This window comes from Triturus cristatus, chromosome 2_2 (assembly GCF_964204655.1).
Source record: "Triturus cristatus chromosome 2_2, aTriCri1.1, whole genome shotgun sequence".
In the NCBI taxonomy this organism is placed as follows: domain Eukaryota; kingdom Metazoa; phylum Chordata; class Amphibia; order Caudata; family Salamandridae; genus Triturus; species Triturus cristatus.
Window position 1 is genome coordinate 452,715,928 of NC_140582.1, and position 22,025 is coordinate 452,737,952.

Consider the following 22,025-nt stretch of genomic DNA (forward strand, 5'->3'; position numbering starts at 1 on the left):
CAATCTGCTACAAGTGGTGGTGCTCCCGCCCACCATCTCATCGCTACCCTGCGCTTGGCCAGTAAAAGGAGGCGCACCACTTTGCGCCTCTCAGGCGGCACCTCCTGAACATATCCCAATAGAGCTACTTGGCGGGATCGCCCAAGGGATGAACATGTGATGTTAGCAAGTGTGGTAAAAATGTTGTCCCAATAGTCAGAGATGCCTGGGCAGTTCCAGGCGAGGTGCAAAAAATCGGCAGTTGGGAAGTGGGAGCGGTTACAGTGCGTGTCTGAGCCCAGTCCCATTTTGACCTGTTTCACTGCGTTATGGTACAGTCGGTGTATAAATTTAAAGTAAATGAGGTGGAGGCGATAGTTAGGGGATAAAGCGCACAACTAAAGGCAACAGTAGTGTCATTGTGCATTTGTCAGTGGGGGTGTAATGTCTGCTTCCCATGCACGTCTGCTGTTAGGAGTGCGTATAGGTGCTGAATTTTGAATGGCAGCATATCGTTTTGTGACAAGTCTCTGAGATGATGGGGAGGCCAGGAGCAACTCCAGCACCTGGAATGTGAGTGGGGCCACACGGAATGTAGTATGCAGCGCACGGACGGTGGCACACAGTTGGTACTATGTAAATGTATCTAAGAGCAAAGTATTGTCACTTTGCTAGGCCTCTTGTGGTGTAAGAAAGTTGCCTTCAGGCTAGATTTCACCCATAGCCGTGAGGCTAAGCTTGTGTAATCTGGCTTCGTGATTGGTAGCAAGGGGTGACCTATAAGTGGCATGGATGAAGCAAAAAGATACTCAATATAGGCCCTGCATCTTAGTTCATCCCACGCCCATACCGTACAGCTACTGTGTAAACAAGCTCGCACCGGCGCTCGGGTGTAAGAAACAGTGCCATCTGCAATAGGCAAGGGGCAGCGCAATTGCATAATCACTCAACAATGTGTGAACTGGGCTTGAACACTAAAATAATATAAGTACATATCAGGGCCACCCAGGCCACCCTGTTCAAAGGGGAGTGTCATAATCTTCCAGGCAATGTGCAGCTGTTCACATGCCCCTGCCAAGGAGATAAGGCACAACCTAATTTGCCGGCGAAAGTGAAGGGGCAAAGGGAGCAGTAAGTTTATGAAAAGATAGACGAATTTAGGGAGGATTACAATGTTTGCTGCTGCCAGTCACGGACAGAGGAAGCCGTTTCCAGCCTTCTAGCATGTCATCTAGCCATGTTAGCAGACAGCTATAGTTATTCTTCAACATTTCGTCTGTATTTCTGCTAAGCCACACCCGAGGTGTTACACAGCACTATCTGCCCAGACCAGGGAAAACTCCAAGTCTGTTTGGGGTGTCTCGTTTGTCAGTGGGAAGATAATAGATTTAGCTTAGTTGATTTCAGTTCCGGATATCCCAGCAAAACTGGTGAATTTCCTGATAAGGGGGTCCAGGTTAACATGTGGGTCCCTGGCATATAGAGTGACCTTGTCTGCATACAATAACACGAAAATTCTACAGGGTGAATACCCTCGCTTCACATGATGCTGACAGAGATGGGCCGGGAGCGGCTCCATAGTAATCGCAAAGAGTATGGGGGAGAGGGGACATCCCTGACGGGTTACCCTAGTGACTACAAAAAGGTCAGATACAATACTGTTAATTCTCAGTCGCGCAGTAGGCTGGGAGTAGAGCAGGCCAATAGCTTTAATAATCAGGTACTAAAGCCTAGGACCGCTAGCAGAGCAAACAGATACTGCCAGTCAAGCATTCAAGCGAGTCAAACACCTTAGAGGTGTCTAAAGAGACTGCCATGGCGTGTAGGGTTGGATCAATGGTATGGATCAGCACAAAGAAAGTACAGAGGTTATGCGAGGTGGACCTATCTGGCACAAACCCTAATCCAGCCTCACCACAGTTGGAAGTAGTGGGAGGGCGTGAGGCAAGTAGCTGGGAAAGAATGTTATTGTCGGTATTGATTTAGGAAAGCGGTTGGTATGAATTACAATGGCAGGGTTCCTTGCCAGGCTTAAGTATAGTAATAATGAGGGCCTTGTGCAAGACGGGAGGCAGAACACCCGATGAGAGAGCCTCCGCATACTAGGTGCTAAATATTCTTTAAACCTGGGTAGAAGCTTATCTGGTGAAGGATCTAAAAGACAGCCTGATCTGTAGCTAAAAGGGCCCTCTAACTCACTGTTTATACTGCCAATAGCAATATTGTTTCTTTTTTTTCAAAATGAAAAAGCAGCAAGTTCTTCTCAGGACGACTCTGAACAAAGTGACCAAGCTTTGATTAGCAGATGATTTATTAATAATCTAAAAAATTTCCTTATTCTCTGCCGTTAACAGATTTACAGTTATCGGTTCTCTTAGTTTAATTTCAAAAGTGGCTCCAGATCCATTCTGCTCATTTGATATATATTTTTTGAATTGGTAATTCCTAATTGAACCAACTAGATGATTTACAATTCTCCGTTCTTTCTACCAAACAGGATCATATGTCCAAGATGGAGGGGATACTCTTGCAGTAAAATAACTATTTTCTAAATCTATATAAGTTGGTACGGGTGGCTTCCAAAGTTGGACCCATAACTTGAGGTAGGCATTTTTTCAAGCCTCTGGCTGCAGCCTTAGTTAACTGAGCTGTTCTAGATGTTTTCTTAGCCAGGCTTTTAAATTCTAAAAAGTTGTGGTCTGACCAGCCCAAAGGGGTGATAATTGAGAAAGAGATAGTCTCTTCTTTGTCCAATAATAAGGTCTAAAAAGAACCTAGCTTAATAAATTCACATTTGGGAAATAGAGCGTATTTGTAAGGTGAACAACATTGAATCTCTCTGGGCACCGAGGCGAAGATTGTAATCACCAGACTGATTGGGTAGACATCTTAAATACAAAATTGTCATAATCATTATTATAAATGCAATAAGAAATGGCTGTGCATATTGAAAACTTTCCTAGCTATTGCAATGGAAAGTTTCAATTCTGTTAAGGACATGGAGGCTTGGATTACACTGCACTTTCTTCACTTTATTAACAGCAGCCAATTAGAGAAATAACAAAATACTTCATTTCCCATAACCCCTAGGGGAAAATCAACAGTTCAACCACAGACAATGTCCAATCAGTTAAGGCCAGGGCCCCTCAATGGTCCTTCATCGATGTTCCCACCTCTTCTTTCTTCCTGAAACTGCATATGGATAACGGCATCCTTATTCCTGTTTTGACCCATTAGATCTAGAGGAAAAGTGAACAGAAATGTATGAAACTGAAACCAAAATTCAGGACATCTTCCAGACGAGCCCTGAGGGAGAATGTTTTTGACACCATAGCTCCTCTAAAAGAATGAGCCCTGAATGTTTTGGTATCAATGTCAGCTTCATGCATGGCCCTTCGAATCGATCTGGCAATGGTAGGCTGAAGAGACCTTATTGAATTGTTTCCTTAGGGCTATCAATAATTGTCTTTCCCCTTGGGGGTAGAGGTCCGTCGTCATAGCTTCATATCTCTTTATACGCCTCACAATGCACAGCTTTGAGAAATCTGGAAAAGAAGGATAAGAAACCATTCGAGAATTACACTTTGTATGTTGTGAATTATGAAAGGTGATCCCCAACAAGGGTAAATAATCTAGCCGTTATGTCCAGTACTCTGGCGTTGGAGTAAAACCAGCATGAAACAAGGCAGCTGGGAGCTCCTTCGTGAGATGTATTTATTGGGCAAGTTAAGAACCTTGTTGACATCCCACAAAAAAGAGTATCAGGGTTCCGTAGGAAGGGTTAAGCAAACACACCACAAGAGTTTTCTCACCAGGGGATGCTCCCAGACTGGATGATCACCAACTGCTGAGTGACCAGCTGAGAACGCCGGCCTGAAAGTATTGATGGATCTATAGGCAAGACCCTCTGATGCCAAAAAAGCAAAGGAGCTCAAGAAGTGGATCATTTCTGCCCCCACTGGATCTAGATGTCGTTGATGACACCAGCCCAACCATCGAGCCCAGGCTGATCTAAAATGCTTGATGGTACTGTCAACCCATGCCTTAGAGAGGTGGTACGCAGACTCTCTCGAAAGCCCAGGGACTTTTCAGCATTCCCTCTATTCCACCATGCCATAAGAGATGGAGATCCTTCTAACACTAGATGATGGGGATTTCCCCCTGGAACCAAGAAGAGATCTGCAAATACTGATAGAAGGACTAGAAAATCACAAGAAATGTCCAGTAGAACTGGATACCAGACTTATGATTTCCCTGTCAGTGTCATAAGGACAATTTTCCCCCGTCTCCGCACCTGAGCTGAGAGGTGCATGATCACCATGAAAGGAGGGAAGGCATCACCCCGTTCCAGTTGCAAATCCTGAAGGAAAGCATCCGTCGCTACCACCTCTGGGTCTGGTTGCCAACTGAAGTACCTTGGGAGGATGGTCCCAAAGCAATGCAAAGAGGTCCACCATGAATGGGACCACCAATGGGTGCAGACACCAGAGGCGTGCATCTTGCAGGTGACAGGAATTTGAATCGGCTATTTTATTGGCTGTCCCTGGGAGATGTTCCGCCGTCACCGAGACCTGATTCTAGAGGCAATAATCCCAGAAGTTTTTGGCCAGATCTGGTAGGTTCTTGGATTGAGTACCCCCTAGATGATTTATGTAGTGCACTGCCGCTACATTGCCCATCTTGAGAAGGACTCAGCATTGTGCTCAGTCCTTAGCCCAATAACGGACTGCGAACGATCCTGCCAAGAGTTCGAGGCAATTGATATGTATGGATTTTTCTTAAGAGGACCATCTTCCTCCTGTGGAGAAATCCCCAAATCTCGCCCTCCAGCCTGTGTCACTGGCATGGGACTCTGACCAGATCCAGAAGGGAGCCGAATATCACACGATCATTCCATGCCTCCATTTGAGCCAGCCACTATTGAATACCCCCCCCCCCCTCCCCGAGATTCCTCTGATAAGGGACCATTTGGGAGTATGTGAGTCCCTTCTTGAGATGAAAGGCGTTTTAGTCATTGGAGGCCCGATAATGGAGGGCCCGGGAAGATGGCCTGGATGGAGGACAACTGAAGCCCCACCTCCCCCACTATCCGGTGTAGGGAGGTGGAAGGTTTGACCACCAAACCGCAGAGCTCGTGTTTGATCTTGGTCATTTTCCTCAATGGAAAACGGAGGTTGGCTTGGACTGAATCCACCACAAAACCCAGGAGACTGAGTGGGTGTAAGAACTGACTTCTGTTTGTTAATGATGAAGCCGACACACTCCAATATAGAGACTGCCATCTGTAGGTGCACCAAGAGTTTCCGAGGGCATTGGTCCATTAGAAAAATGTTGTCCAGGTAGATGATGGGGAAGAGTGGTGAACTGTATAAAAACAGCACAAATAATGCAATATAACACCAATAATAGATAATGAGTGGGCCAAGAGGCCAGAGGCACTTGACTCAGCTGCTGGAGCAGTGAAGAAAGAGGAGGCAGCAACATCGATGAAGGACTATTGAGGTGTCCTCACCATAACTGATTGGACATTGTCTGTGGTTGAACTGTTGACTTTTTCCCTAAGGGCTATGGTAAATGAAGCCTTTTGTTATTTGTCTAATTGGCTGCTGTAAATAAAGTGAAGAAAGAAGAGCATAAACCTTGCCTCCGGTACTGATATCGAATTAGGGGCATGGCGCAGTAAAATTAATGTGAACATTCAGTGAGCACTAGGGGTAATGTTTACAGTGAGAACTTCTGAGTGTGCTGAAGGGGGGTGAAGCCAGCACCAATAGTCATATTGAATTTCTTCTAAAAATGGTAACGCTTCCTACATGCTTTTCTTTTTTCCTATCTATGGGAACCACCACCAAACTGGGTTTGAAGAAAGCTCTTTCAAACCTGAGCATGTGCTTTCTAGTATAATAGATTATATGTGGGATCTTAATTTGGACCAATTGGAACCCTGCTATGATTGCCACCTCTCTTGGAACCTGTAGGGCCACCTCAAGTTCTTATCTCCAACATCCCCAAGTCAGTGGCTCATTTCTCTTTAGGTCTGCCCTAGGTGACCTGTGTATTATTGAGAATCTTCTTGTATACAGAGCATATTTCCTTTAAAAAGGGGTTCAGAGAGAACCCTACTGTTAAGCTGAGAGTTCCCCTCAAATTGGGAAACATCCAAGAGATGGACAGATAGTGAATGTCTGAATTGGAAATATCATATTATCTCACTATTTGCCAATCTAACATATTTGTAAGCACTTTTAAGGTCACATACATTGTCAAATTTAGCGATGCAAATGAGTCCGATCCTTCCAATTCTTCTACCTTCAGAATGAGCATCTCTTGTCATAGTAGTGCTCTAGCCAGACAGTAATTGCCCTCCATGAGATTGCCCTTGATAGAATGTGGAATGGTAGATCCTGGAGCCCCATTGTGTTATATAAGGTGGATAACTGACCAGAGAAGGCTCCCCCTGAGATGAGAAAACACACTCAATTGCTACCACTAGTTGAACAGTTCAGCAGCATATCAATAGGTTGGGCAGACTTATGCCTTTTTTTAATACCCTGTGTGTCAGCATATGCAAATATATTCAAATTGTGCCCTGTACCATAAAAGGGAATGCACTTCAGACTCCAATCACCTAAAGAAATACTCCTGAACTCAACAAGATGTGCTTTGAAGAAGGTATAGAAACTTTGGAGGTATCGTCGTCTTAAACAAAGTCATGCATCCAGGCAGGGAGTGGTGCAATACTCTCCAGTGTCTCTCATCCTTACAGAATCGAGTACCACATTGATGTTATGATTGAAAAACACTTTTAGGTCACATTTAAGGTAGATGCCCAGATATCTGAAACCTAACCAGTCCACAGTCATCAGGCATCAAAGTTCTTCATTCTGGGTGTAGGTAGCAAAAAGTAAAGAACAGATTTGTCCCAATTCATGCACAAACCACAATACCACCCAACATTTCCAAAGATCTTCAGTAGCATATCCATGGTCTCATCTGGCTCTGCAATATAAAGGACAACACCATCCCCATAAAGTAAAATTAATTCATCACGTCATCTCACCCCAGGCCCCGAAAAAAAATGTTGTTTCTGACCCAAAATGTCAAATGCTCTAGCACCAGAGTAAAGACAATAGGGTAAAGAGCACTTCTGTCTTGTGCCTCATGCAGACTGGAATGCGTCTGACATTACACTATTTCTCCTAGATGTGGCCTATGCTTCTCTATACAATAATGTAAGCCATGCCTGGAAATAAGGCTCAAATCCCAGTTTCATCAGGGCAGCAAGCATGTCGGACAATTCAAAAGAATCACAAAGTCATATCGCTTTCACAGGCGAAGAGAGGCAGGAAGCAGTTGCAAGCATCATTTCTGGTTAGCGCCTGAAAGTCTAGTTGCTTAACATTGAATTGGGGACCCATTACAGGACCCTTTGTGATATTCTCTTTCAGGCTCCAGGGTCTCAGATTTGGCCTGGAAGGCCGGAGATAACCTTAAACTCTTTAATGTTAAAGCACTGGAAGTTGTGTGTCCTATGGTCATGCATGCGTAAGCCTCCCATAAGGTAACATCAGACTCAATCTAACCTCCATTTATTTTCTACAAGGTAATGTTCAGAGGTTGATTGTAACCAAGCCATCACTGTTTTATCACGTAAAATCCAAGTGTCTTGCTTACAGCCAGAAAAAGCAGATACCAGTGTTGATGGGACTACAGATGAAGGAGGCAGGTCTGAAATATGCTGGTGTAAGAAGAAGTCAGTTTATGGCAGAGTGGTTTAGGGCGATCTCCTGGAATGTTAGTGGGTTATGAAACAAATTTAATGTAATGTTTGAGGGCTATGAATCATCTTTTGCACGTAAAAACGTATTTACGGTTTTTCTACCTTAGACCAAAGTCACTAAGCCCTAGGTTAAAACGATGGTAACATTCTCCCATATGATTATTCCTACAATTGCAGTACATTTTGAATTTTTGGGAGACTTCACAAAGAGTACCAGCAGCATTCCTGTAAAACCACAACTGTCCGATATTTTCAGTAATACTCCAATGAGCAAAATATGTGGATGGTGAACTTTCACCATGTGGAAAACAGTGCAAACATAAATGATACGTAAATACGCATTAGGAGGATTAACTTTTTTCCTTCTGGAGAAACTCCTTCCCCCACACTTCCATTATTGAAGGGGGTAGTTGATATTTTCACTTCCTCAAAATGCATCAATTTTTTTCCTCTTGTAGCAATACGTTTGCATAAGCTTCCTAAGTGAAAAATTACCTGTAAGAAATATTCATGCTCCTATATTTGCTAAAGTGTGTAACCCACCATGCTGTTGGATTTTCTGCATTTGAAAGTGCAAATATCACAAATAATGAATTCATAAATTGCTGGTCTGTTCCCCTAGTTGCACAAAGTGTTTTGTGACCATGCCTTGGTTGTCTCAAGTGGCTCAAGTGGTCAAGGCTCTCGCTAGATTAAGTACATTGACTATGAGGTCTTCCCAAATGATGTTCAGTTCCAGATTCTCAGAACAGAGATAAAATATTATTAAATCTGCCTCTAAGACCTCTCAACTAGCTCCCAGTGGAGTTCATGGCCTGATTAACTGGTCGTTGCTTTCAAAATTAGACCCCTAGATATCCCTAGCTATAAGGCACCTTGAAAGTCAATTAAATGCTGAAGACATTTTTGGCATCTTCACAGATTTCAAGAAGTACAAAAAGGCAGCACAGAATCTTCCAAGGCATGAGCATATCTAGCAGAGTTGACTTCAACAGCCAAAGGAAATCCGCATTCCAAGGCAAAGGTAAGACCTCAAGCCTTCATCTTTTCTATTTCATAACAAGGGTCAAATTATTATATCCTCTTGTAAGAATAAACATGTCTGAAGGAAGTGCCATTCCTTGACAGCCAACAGCTCCACTTTCCTCTCCGCAAGCCAAATCCTGACTGGGAATACAACAATACTATCATATACATATAGTATGCGACTGCAGTAGAAATTCAGCATAAAACCTTTCAATGCTTATAGTATCTCCTAATTTTTATTCTCTGAATTTGAAACAGCTTCTCTCCTTTTTTCCTTTTATCCGGGACCCTGGCGCAAATCTAAAAAACTTTGTAGATATGAACTTCTCCCTCTACTCCATGTGAGTCCATTTAACCTCCCTGTCTATTTTTCAGCCACATTAATCATTCGATAATACTCCACTCAGCCTTTGCCTCCATGTGCATATACTAGTTCTTTACATAATCCCTGGTCAGTCTGACACAGACCGTCTTACCTTCCAATTACCAATCAACCTCTTCTGCTCGCCTTCCTGGTCCCCGTGCATCCCCGTAGACATAGAGATGATTTTGAGCAATCCTTCTGCCCTGTCTCTAGTTACTTTTACCAACTGCCTGCCCACCTATTTTACTAGTCTCTACTACTACCATGCACACAGCCTCTGCTATCTCTCCATTCATTAAACAGTCTGTTTACCTAACTCTTGCTGCCCTGCCTCCAGCCTGTCCATCCTCCCCACTCTACTCATGGACCACTGAAACATTGTTTACTAACTTTTCCCATCACCTTTACTCTCTTGCTCAAGTCTCCGCTCATTGGCCAGTCATTTTGCTGCTCACACCTCAGCATATTTAATGAACTGCTCCCTTTCTAGCCCTGAAACATATTAAGCAAATTACATTTGATTGTTATTTATTTTTAAGTTATGTTTGGTGAACTGATTACACAAGTTAACAGAATTAAGCTCATTTATATTACTATTACTATTACAATAAAAAGATTTGGCAAGAAGGATAAAAGTGATGCAAGCATCAACACACACTAGCAAATCAATATTGTTCCACCCAAGGAAAATGAATTGGTCTGCAGTCCCTGTGAGAAATGTCTCCTCCAACTACATTTAAAAACAATATATCTGCTGAAAATTGTAATAGTTCCTTTATATGACAAGGGTGAGTCTGCTGCCCTCAGCGCTTTCAAGAAACTGGGGTTCTACAAAATAACCACTAACTGATTGGCAGATGATCCTCACACTCAACAGAGCAATAACTACTACACTACATCTTGAACATTCCGTGAAGTAATAAGACAACATTATAAAATAGACACATTAGCCAGGATACCCTTTTTTCATTTACAACACTTTCCACCTGGTGGGTTTTGTATTAGCAACTTAGGTCCAATACAATGACTAGATACAGAACCATGTGATCACTCATTAACTTACTCTTAACAAAATGTAGCTCCTTTTGATAGAACGCAGAGCAGTAGGGAAGGAGTTTGTTAATGGTCTTTCACTTCCTGGGTGATTTTTTTTACACCAGCCTACGTCTGCCTACAGAATACTGAAATGCCCTTGGTGTAGAAAAGCAAGGTCTTCCAGGCACTGAATATGTAAAGATTGTCCAATCAGTAAAATTACTTTTTTGTGACGTGGACAATAGTAGGTATTGCTATTACTTCAGTATCCCTTGCCTCAAACACTTTCTCTTCAGATATATTTTTTTCTTATAATATTAATAATAATAATCATCCTCATCATGCCTCTAGGCCTCCCGTCTCTTAACTGTGGGCTGTTCCATTGACAAGTGTCCGCAGCGAGTGCACCAACTAATGCTTCTGGCTATGTCCCACATAGGGTTAGTCAGTGCTACACAAATGCTATAATATTATACAATACTCCTTTGTTCCTTCATAGTGCCAAGGCACCTCACCCCTTCACTTTAAAATGATGTGTGCAAACAAAAAGGTGAACATAAGGAGAAATAAACCTACTTCAAAAGGGTGGCGCCCTGATTATATGAAAAATAAGTCCAGCAAAAATAAGACTAGCCAGGACAGCAAAATGGAAAGCTTCAGAGAAAGGTGGTGGCACAAATCAAGCAGGGTGGTATTTGATGAGGGTGGAATCAAATGTTTGATCCAGAGAACATGGTATTGCCTGCCAAAGTGGGGGGTGATCAAAAATGTATTTTTGGTATAAAATGTTAGTGAATGAAGATGGAAGAAAACTGTGAAATCAACCAAACCTTGTTAACACCAATGAATAGTAGTGTAGAATAAAAGTGAAAGTCAGGAATGGGTAATAAATGGATTGACAAAATCCGCTTTCTACTTCAGTCTATTATGCAATAGCCAATTAGAGAATGCTTCCTCAACTTTATAGTTACTCACCTGCAATGGAAAATAATTGAAAATAGAGGTCACCCAGACCTTTCCCGAGGCCAATTATTGAGGTCTTCTCTAAGGCATGCCATCCAGTCCTTGTCTGATGTGCCTCACTCTATCTTGCCCCTATGAATGATGTGACCGAGTGCTCCCTTGAAGTGGATGGTGCAGAGCTTCATTACCCTTGCTCCATTGCTGTTCATCACCCTCTGGCCCTAATGCACATCATCAAATTATTCACTGATTGAAGCTACCCTGTGCCTAATAATGCACATGGTTGTCTAGGACTGATGGTCTGTGTGAATTTATTTATTTAATAATTGTCGAATTTCTACAGCAGAAACACTGTCTAAATCGTTGGTGGTGCGCATTACATAAATATAGCAATATGTACAACAGAAGACAAACTATTGAAATTGAAGGCAGTGACCGCAAAACATTAACACAATCAGTTGATCAAGTCAAAGAGTACAATGTGGAACATGCTTTATTCCAGGCTAAGTAGCTTATTGAGGCGGCTTCTCTGTAAGCACATAAAGAGTCCAATATTATGATATCAAGCCTGTAATGGTTCATAGGTACAGATTTCGGACGCAGTTATGGTACCCTATCCAAATTTTGTTAGTCCATCAATTACTGTATGTCTATGGGACTGTACGTGGGCATGTGCACTTGTGTATGTACCAAGATGCCTCACAGTGCACGCAGAACAAAAAAACAAAACAAATTGCTTTGCCACAAAGTTATATCTACAAATTAAAAACTCAAATTATTTTCCCCAAAATAAATTTTTCTTTGTTAAAAGTCTCTAAGTTAAATGTTTTGTGTGTTATAAGTTTTTCATCTGCAATACCAATCTCTCTGGCTAACTATAAAATCTAATCAGAGTAGTTTCATTCTACAGAACAGAACACTATGCTATGGTAGTTTGTATTGTGCTACTTTTAAAGTCACCACCTCCACAAGCCCTTGGTTTTTTTTAGCCCATTTTCCTAAATATAGTCAGAACTCCTTTGCCCCCAAGATCTGTACCCTCGTATTATATGTCTGATTTTGTTTCTTCGCATAAAAAATGAGTAATCATTGGGAGAATACGTCTACGATTCCAGGACTATTTATGTTTCATTCTTTACTACACTGTATGTGGGACCAATTCGGAGGCAAGATGGCGGTCGTCTGAGACCGTAGGTGCACACAGAGCGCAGGGAGCCCTAAAAGGAATGATGCTGTTCTCAAAATGACTTTGGAAATTAATAAAACAGACTTACCTGCCTCCCGTAAGTCCGGCGTGCGCTATCTCCACGTGCTGGGAACCGCGATAGGACTGGTTGTGCTGCGGCATCTTGGACGTGTGCTTGCTGGTGCCGGTCCTGTCCACTGCGGAGGAGAGTGCTGGATAGCGAGGCTGGAGGACCTGGCGGTCAAGCCTCCAAGATCTACTGCGATGGGTCCTAAGGCGGCGGCGGCGTCCGCTAAGGCGCGAACAGCTAGGCAGGCACTACAGGAGGAGTCGGCGGTGCTGGAGCCAGGCGAGGCGGCCCTGGATGCGGCGGCACTTCAGATATCGGCCGGGACGCCCGCGCAGACACTGAAGCGCACTCGACGTGGAGCTGGAGCCGATCCTGAGCTGGAGAGGAGAGGAAGAGGTGGGGAAACTCAGAAGGGACGAATGGCAGGCCCCACTGTGGTTGAGCTGCTGAGAGGGCCGGCCGGGAGAGCAGCTCCGGGTCACGAGGGGGGGATTCAGAACAAGCTCTGCCCCGATACGATCAGGAGTGCTGTACGCGTTGCTGTGGGGCAGGATCTGTCACCAGAACGGAGAGAGGCAGAGGTAGAGAAACTCGATGCGGAGACTGGGGGCCTGAATGAAGGTCTTACAAATATCCCCCACACTGCAAACATAGAAGGTATGTTAGGGGGGCTCCTCCTTACATCAGGCAAAGACTGTTGCTGTTGCTGGGGGGTCAGAGGACTCTTCGTCTGCTGCTGCTCAGTTGAACAAGTCAGCTTTATTAAGAGCCGACAGACCCCACATCCAGGTTGATTCTGTGGATATGGTGGGCGTAGGGGGGACTACTACTGCAATCACAAGTGCTCAAGGGCTCAGTAGAAATCCAGTCGTGAACCCCGTAGTTGCAACTCCAAGCCATCCGCAATTTACCCCTAATATAAACAATATTAGTAAGGGGCAAGTCAATTATTATGCAAACCAGCAGCAGCAACCCATCTCTAACCCCTGTAATATCCGACAAAACGATCTGGACAAGGAACTATCCGATGGTGGTGAGTGGTCAGAGGAGTCATAATATACTACTGACATTAGCGATAGTGACCAGGAGTCACCAGAGGAGGCCAAATCAAAAACTATTACGAGGAAAAAGAAAAAGAAACAGGGGGGAAGGATTTATCCTGGGATTACACTCCCACAAATCTACTTACAAACCCTATGCCTGTGCCTATGCCTGAGTCTAATGATCAACCCAACCCTGACCCGCCTGGGCCGACCCCTCCAACCCCTTCAACTCCTCCAACATTAGCAGCTATCTTTCAAGCTATCTCACTACATCGAGAGGAGACACGCCAAGACGGGTGCAAGGCTCAGGTCGCTATGCGTAAGATGGAGGGGGTTGTACGAAAGTTAACCAAGACATGCAGTGCTTTTGGGGAGCGGTTGACTGACCTTGAGTCAAGGGTCGTTTCCACTGAAGCTGACCTGGTGTACTTTGGCAATTTTTTGCCGCGCCAAGCTGTTTATGAGAAAGCACGGCCTGAAACTAAAAGATCTAGGAACGAGATCTCTTATTTTGTCCGCCCGGACTTCTGCCACTCCACTGTCGAAAGACGGTGGAGGCTGCGTCAGCTTATCAAGCCTTTCCAAGATAAAAAAAGCGCAAGCCTTCTTAAACAATCCAGCTAGGCTCAAAGTGATCTGGGGGGGCAAACAAAATTCTTTTTATCTGAAATAAAGGCTAAGGAGTATTTGGATGGGCTTTATGGCTAGGCTTAGACTATCATGTTTAAGGCAGAAATACTTACTAGGATGACCGTATCCTTAGGGGTTGAGGGAGTAAAAGAAACTATGCTGAAATAGCGATGATATTGTGATTGTATTATGATTTATGTGGGGGCACGTATGGATTAGAATTATAACTCAAATCATAAAATATGGGTATGAAATAATGCCTATGGAGAGCGGGGCTTTAGGAGCAGCATGTATTTAAAAAGTTTAAGTATCTGTGAAAGGATAAGTATCAGGGCTCGCGCTCTGTGTAGCACACTCATCACAAACAGACTCAGGATTGAGTCTGAATGCCTTGAGCGGGAAGGTGGGGATGCTGGGCGGGTGGGGGGGGCACAGAAGGGAGGGGGAGGGCTGGGTGGTGGGTAAAAGGCAAGATAAAAAAAACATTTCCAGAAATAAAATTGAAACTAAGAAGCAGCTAAAAAAAAAGGTTAATGGAAGGCAGAATGGGAGGTGTGAATTGTATGAGAAAGAAATTGAGAGAAGATTAAATTGGCCATCTCTTGAAATTAAACTGAACTCAAGATGGGGAAGATAACCATATGCTCGTGGAATGTAGCTGGTCTAAATGACAGGGCAAAGAGGCTCAGATATGCAGAACTCATGCGGCTAAACTCCGCTGATGTAGTCTGTCTACAGGAGACACATATTCCTCGGGGAAAAAGAGAATTACTGAGGGTTGCAGGGTACAATATTTTGACTTGCACAACACATACTTCTAATATCCGTGGGGTGGCCATTTTGGCCAAAGCTTCTTTAGGTTTAGCTAAGCGAAAGGCAGCGGATGCCCTGGGAAGGTGGGTCATAGTCGAGCTTGCAATAGGAGTCACAATATGTTTGGTTTACGGATCAAATCAAAATGACCCTCAGATATTCGAAGTCTTAGAAACAGAAATGGCTACATGGCCAAACCCCTTAATCTTTTGTGGTGATCTAAATATATCGCTAGACGTAGGAAATGTGAATCAGAGACAAAGGGGTTACTCTGGGCGTAAACCTAAAGTACATAGGGCTCTAAACTCCCTCAAGAATAGCCACGGTTTGGTTAATATTTGGAATTTTAAAACCCAACTGATTGAGACCAGGAATCAACTATTATCACAGGAGTTAGCTTTGGCTGAAGAAGAGTACGTCACAATTATAACACAGGGACAGGTGGGAAGCCAAATTCAACAACGAATAATTGCCCTAAAAACAGAATTAAACAGTTGGCTGACACAGAGATCAGCAGAGGCATACCAATCCCATAGGAACAGTATCTATGAAAATGGGGAGCAAGTAGGCAAGAGGCTGGCTCTTTATACTAGGCAAAAGATATCCCTTAACGTAATATCGTCTTTACAAATAGATGGACAAATGCATACTGATCCTGAAGAGATAGTCAAAGGGTTTCAACATTATTATCAAAACTTATATCAGGATGACATTAATAAAGATCGATTGGAAGTAGCCCAGGGCCTAATGGGCTTTTTCGATGATATCGGATTTAAAGGGGGCCTGGATAAGGCATCAAGCGACGAGTTAGAAGCAGAAATTACTTTAGAGGAAGTTCATGTAGCATTGTCAGAAATGGCACCTGGGAAGGCCGCAGGCCCTGATAAAATTCCGCTTGAAGTTTACAAGATTTTAGGCTTTGTTATAACACCCTTTCTTCTGGATCTATTTAAGGGAGTGCAGTATAATGGAACCCCCCCTGATTCCTGGAAGGAGACAGATATTGTAATATTCCCCAAAAAAGGCAAGCCGGTAGAGAATCCATCTTCATACCGGCCGATCTCACTGATCAACTCAGATAGTAAACTATATTCTAAAATACTAGCTACTTGGCTGGGAAGGGTCATAGAACGTCTGGTCAGCCCTTGGCAGCATGGTTTCATTCTGGGCAAAGGAACAGCTGATCATACCCGTAGGATCATCTCTCTATTCGACACTATAAATGAGACAGGCGGCCGGATGTCTATGATCCTTCTCGATGCTGAGAAGGCTTTCGATAGAGTATCTTGGGAATTTTTATGGGGTATATTAGAGCTTAACGGCTTTGGGCCGCAATTCATTAAAGCTATTAAGGCAATGTATTCTCAACCAAGGGAAAGATTGCAACTCATGGGGAAGGAATCCAACATTATTAATATATCAAGAGGGACCAGGCAAGGATGCCCCTGCTCCCCGATTTTATTTGCTCTCTATATTAATCCTTTAGTGGTCAAACATCTCTTGAATCAGAAGATTAAGCCAATCAACACGGACGACTATGAGGCTAAAGTACTGGCTTATGCTGATGATTTCGCAGTTTTAACTCCGAACCCAGCTGAGGCAATTATTGAAATAAATAAAATTGCCGAGAGCTATGGGCTTCTTTCTGGATATGCGCTGAATAAAGGGAAAACTATCATACTGTGCACGGATAATATATACTTTACCGATCCAAGGAAAGCAGATACAGCGGTTTATATTGGAATTCGTATAAGTGCTAAGGTTGATGAAATTGTTAATTGTAACTTTGAGCCTATGATTAAAACTATAGGGAACGATCTAAGAAGGGTTAATGGGCTGCATTTATCTATTATAGGGAGAGGAAATTTTTTTTAAATGACCATGCTACCAAAAATTCTCTACTTGTTCCGGGCAATACCCCTGGCCATAGAAGACAAGACACTGAGGGCGTTGGAGTAAATTTTTTCCAGCTTTATGTGGCAATATGGAAAGGTAAGAAGAGCGATTACATTTCTTGCTTTACCACAAGATAGGGGTGGCCTTGCAATCCCTAATATCACCCTCTATTACTGGGCGGCCCTTCTCCAACAAATGGCCTCTCTGTTTATCTTGGATAATGATATGGGCATAGACCAAGGCCAAAGAATACCTACTATTTATGAATTGTCCTTAGGGAAGGAAGCTCCTGGGTTGCTACTTAGACAGCTAGAACCGAGCTATTATGAAAAGGTACGGTTCAAAGTGATTTATAGCGCATGGAAGGTCTGGAAACAAGTCTCCAAATTCATGGCTGTCCCAAAAGCGACTAGATATACTCCCCTCTGGCGCTCATCGCTGTTTCCACCCCAAATCAATGATGCGATAGGGAAGAAATGGGAAAGGTACGGGGTGGGAACAATAGCGGATTTCTGTGGGGGAGAGCAAGATTTTCAATTTTCCAGGCTGCAGCGGGTATTTAGTATACCGGATAATCAATATTTTAAATTTGCACAGATTAGGAGCATCCTTTCTGTTTTTAACCCTAAGATTAAGCTTGATAAAATACCTATCGTGGATACTATATCCTCTAGGTCTAGCAGAATCAGGAATATTTATACCCAACTTCTTGACAGAATCTGAGATATACTGTGCAAGAAACCTAGGGAATGCCGATGTAGATATCTATATGATCCTTTCCCTAACGGCCAAAATACTTCTGTCTTCGAATCTTAAAGCCCAATTCTATAAAACTATTTTTAATCTTTATTTTACACCAGCAAAATTACATCTATGGGGTAAGAGAATAGACGACAAGTGTCCCAGATGTGAGCTCGGCCCTGCCACTCTGATCCATATGTTGTATGATTGTGATAAACTAGATCTGTTAAAAACAGGGCTGCAAAGGTACTGGGAGGAAGTGTTTGGCCGAAGATTAGAACTGTCCCCAACCCTGCTGATCCTTGGATACGATAGCACCTTATGTCTCAGTACTGAACAGGAATATAGTCTGTTCCTGGGGTCAGCAGTATATAGGATCTTGCTGGCAGCAAGATCGAATGATACCGAACCCCCAACGTTTTATATGTGGTTAGCCAGGCTCCTGGGGATCTACAATCAAGAGAGGGCTATCTACGCCTGTAGGGGTAGACAGGCTAGAATCCGGGGGAGGAAAGTCTGGGCATATGTGGCCGACTGGAGTAGAGATGCAAGGATGGTCTAGAATCAAGTTGATCATGATGGCACATAGCGATAATAAGGCTAGGATGTAATGAACAGTTTGACTATTTTATAAATTGTCTAATGAATTGCATTGGTGTTTTTTTATTTTGTTTTTTTCTGGGTTTTTTTCTCTCTCTCTCTCTCTTTAGTATGTATTAACAGCTTTTATCTTTTTGAGAATCACACTACCGTACTGTACTCACTAATAGATATTTAAATGATAATAACTGAAGTTTAATATATCTGTATTATCTGGAAATGTTCAATAAAAAAAAATTTAAAAAATAAATAAATGAAGACTGAAATTGTCTACAATACTTTTCAAGCCCTGATGGAGTTCCCACGGTTGGGAACCAAACGCGTTGGGGGAGCTGTTTTCTTGTAACAAGGAATTGTATTTGAAGAAAGAATATGAATAAAGGTCTTTGAAAAAATAAAATAAATTAAATAAAAAAATAAAAAAGTATGTGGGACCAATTCACAAAGGCATTTTAGAGTATGTAAGGCAGTGCCCTAAAGTACTTTTAAATGTACTCTGACATGCCTTCATGAACTGGTTCCAAAGCATCTAAAATAGGTCTAAAATGGAAATATTCATGAACAGTTAGTACAAATAGAAAGGAATGTGCCCTCTTTGCACTTTTACTAAAAAAAAGTTAGAAGTTTTGGGGTTTATTCATAAACACATAAAAGTATGTAAAAGAGTAGTCCTATACATCTACTTCCTGTACTCATAACCGCTCTAGTAAATTGATCCCAAAGTATTAATTCCGAGTCCATTAGTACTGTGGAATCTAAACAACTTTTTTCTGCCATGGTATCTGACTTAAGGCCACAATTGGTGCTGTATAGTGTGTGCATAGCTCCTCTGTAGCAATGTGACTCTTTTGTATGCCTCGCTCTGTGGGATTCCTCAGTCATACAAAGCCCACACCTAGCAATGTCATATGAAAATGTATCAAGGCCTAAACAACCTCACGCCACACTAAACCCTTGCCTAAATTGGAAAGATGGAAATCAATGACATATAGATCTACACTGGCCATAGTGGTCAAAGTGCATTAAAAAAAAGTGTGGGAACTGTGATGCTGTGCCAAAGGAGGCAGGGTGAATGAGAGTGGGGGCGGGGTCAAATGGATGACTCAAAAAACAATAGAATCTGTAACTTTTTTTCAGTTAACTACATATAAAATAAGGCACAACTTAAAGGACAAATACATATAAGTTAAGTTAAAAAGGTGGAAAATGCACTGTCATACATTATGAAACCTCTATTAGTTAATGCACTGCAGAGGTCATTGTGTGTAACCAGAGAGCCACAGAATTGAAACCTGGTTGGTGCAGTGGACAATAATCACCTGTGTATGTTTAGTGCTACGAGGTCCCTGTCTGTGACAGAAAGCACTGTGAATATGGAAGTCATTATTTTGAACTTGCATTTGCATAGTGTAAGATAGGCTGCTATAAAATAGGCAAAACGTTTTAAGATAAAGTGCTTCCAAAATAAAGATTTTAGTAAATCCCAGGCTGCATAGTGCAATCGTTTTTATAACTGTCCAGTAAAAGCACACACTTCACAGTTCAGCTGTTGGCTCCTGCGCACTGCCACTCAAAAAGAATAAATCTGTGTCCTCAGGAAGTTTCAAGTGATTCCACCAATTAAAGCCAATGCCAGCTTCCAGGCATCCTTTACATTTGCAGATTAACCAGTTGTTTCCATTTATATTTATTTCAGGCAAGAAGGATTGTTTAGCTATCTGTCCCTCCCTAGTGTTTACAGCACATGAGACTCCTATCGTTTTGCTGACTCTTTTTCTCTGTTTTTAAAGCAACCAGATTTCTATTTTGCTCCATGAGAAACAAATGCTCAAGTTGTACAATGAAATGTCACAATTTCCCTTCATACCAGAGTGTTTTGTACTGTATTGGGCTTTCTAATGTTTCATGTATTGTGTTGCATATTGTATTGTAGTTTCATTTATTTACAGTGCTCCAAAACCCTGGCGAGGCATTGAAGCACATTTGCACATTATGATATTGCAGTAGGTCCATGTGCATTTTTATGATATTCAAACCGTAACTATGGTGAATTTCTATAGAGGCATGCCAGCATCTGTACTTAGAGTACATATTCTTGTTTTATATTAATTTTTAGTTCATTTCATTTATTTATTCATTCATGCTTTTACTCCATCATCTGGTGAGCGCTGGGTATTTACTTTTACTCATGTGTTTGTTCCTAGGCCTTTATATACATCAAATCACCCAGTTTCTTTATGTTTTATTCTATTTCTTGTGACTATTTTAAGTGTGAGCTTTTACATTGTTTTTAACTCTTGTCAATGGCAACCTTTATCATGACATGACGTGAAAAAATTGGAGCTGTTTCTTCCGTTGTATTGTTCTGGGAGATCTGCAAATGGGATCTGGTGGAATACTTACTTAACTTTCCAGTGTCTTGAGCGGAGGTCCCAAAGCGTGCATGTGCCATTCTCTGTAGCGAATGTCTCTGGCGAACATCGGGCTACACACTCAGGCCAACTAGTCAGTGAGTGACACTTTTAATCATAAAGCACTATTCAGTGATAGGCAGTAACGAGTAGCCAATCTCGTCTTTCTTCTGGGCTGTCCAATACTAGAAAAGTTGGTGCACCGATTCTCGCAACACACAGTGGGTGGGACCAGTGCAGAACATTCTATTCCAGCAACCATCCTGCGCCACTTCTGCATCATTTTCTCACAAACCCGAACCATGGAAAGTGAGAGAGGGAAGGCCGACACAACCTTCATCATTAGGGACAGGTATACCGAGACAGATCTAATGGTGCAGGCGTACCTGGGTGGACATACACTGTCATCCTCTACATTTACACGTCAGGGGAACACATTTACAAGCACACAATACAAGCACCAGCGACTCAGGGAGGGACAACCTTCCAGTGGCTTCCAAATTCTTCAGGGGTGGGGGGGGGGGGGGGGGGATGCTCTGCCGCAAGGTTGATGAATTATATCTGTGAGATTCGGAAGACTCCCTTCCCGGGGCCCTCTTCACATTCTAAACGGAGTCCCATCATTACGTTCTGTTTGGGCACGGTACCACTACCTACCATGCCACAGACAGAGTTTTTCTAACATTCATTCACTTGTCAGGGCCGACCTGGAAATTAAAATAAGCCCTGGTAAAAATGTGGTTCACGCCTGCCCCACGCAGCAGGAACACGCGGCTGTAAAAGGGCGGGGAAGAGAGTCTGAGGGGCATGCTTGGGTCACGGCAGCCCATCTTGCTCTGAAGCAGCCCCCGCCTCCTCCTACAGCCCACACCTGAAAATGCAGAGGGGCGCACTGGCCGCTCCGGCCTTGTTCTCTATACCTCACACACTCTGGCTGAGAAAGTTGGTATTTTGAATATTTTAGATACCATTATTAACGACTTCCTTCTCATATAATTATTTCTGTTCCCGCAGTCCAACACATTTACGTCATCCTTCTCTTACACAAACAACTGGACTGCTGAGAGCACAGAATACAAGGCGTGCATGGTGTGACGTGTGCGAAGAACTGAGCCAAATTCCTTTGTCATGACTGTTGCTTACTCTTGCCAACTTTTTACTTATTTGCGCGAGTCTTTAATGGATTCGGTTGAGCACGCGCTCTCCCTTCCACACTTCTACAAATGTAAACATTACCGAGAACCTTCCATTTTGCGTAACGATATTTGTTTTGCGGCTTATATTACCTCATAAATGCTTCACCCATGTCTTCCAAACTGCTTGTCTTGTCAGTGAAGTCATACACGTGAAAGTGAAATTCTGGAATGAAAAGGTATTCCATTTAACTACGTGCCGTCATTTACTTTTGTATAAAGCCCGGATAATTCCCTTTGTTCCCTTTTCGGTGTTGGATTTCAAGCCAGAATGTAAATCTGGAGACTGGACTGA